Source organism: Mesitornis unicolor, unplaced genomic scaffold (genome assembly GCF_000695765.1).
Source record: "Mesitornis unicolor isolate BGI_N332 unplaced genomic scaffold, ASM69576v1 scaffold38918, whole genome shotgun sequence".
In the NCBI taxonomy this organism is placed as follows: Eukaryota; Metazoa; Chordata; class Aves; order Mesitornithiformes; family Mesitornithidae; genus Mesitornis; species Mesitornis unicolor.
Window position 1 is genome coordinate 6,450 of NW_010201874.1, and position 348 is coordinate 6,797.

The following is a 348-nucleotide window of genomic DNA, read 5'->3' on the forward strand; positions in this document are numbered from 1 at the left end:
CCCCTGAGAACCAAATTCTCCCCAGCAAAAACCCTGCTGTGGGGACAAAGCCCAAATCAGCCATGAGGAAGGTCCTGACCCAGCAGCATCAACCACCCCTGGGTCTGCGAGGATCTTTTGGGTTGACTCATGGCAAAATGTTTGATTTTTTTTGTGTGTGTGTGTGCTCCTCTTTCGTGGGGTCCCTGTAGCAGAAATTGGGCGTTTCTCAGCTCTAAGTTACCAGAAAAGCAACGTCAGCGTTTTTAGAGCACAAAACCGCTGGTTGGGGCTGTTTCTGCCCTTCCCACCAGACCTCATCCCCTGGGGTCACCATCCCCGCCTCCAAGCTCTTTTACCCCTGAGGCT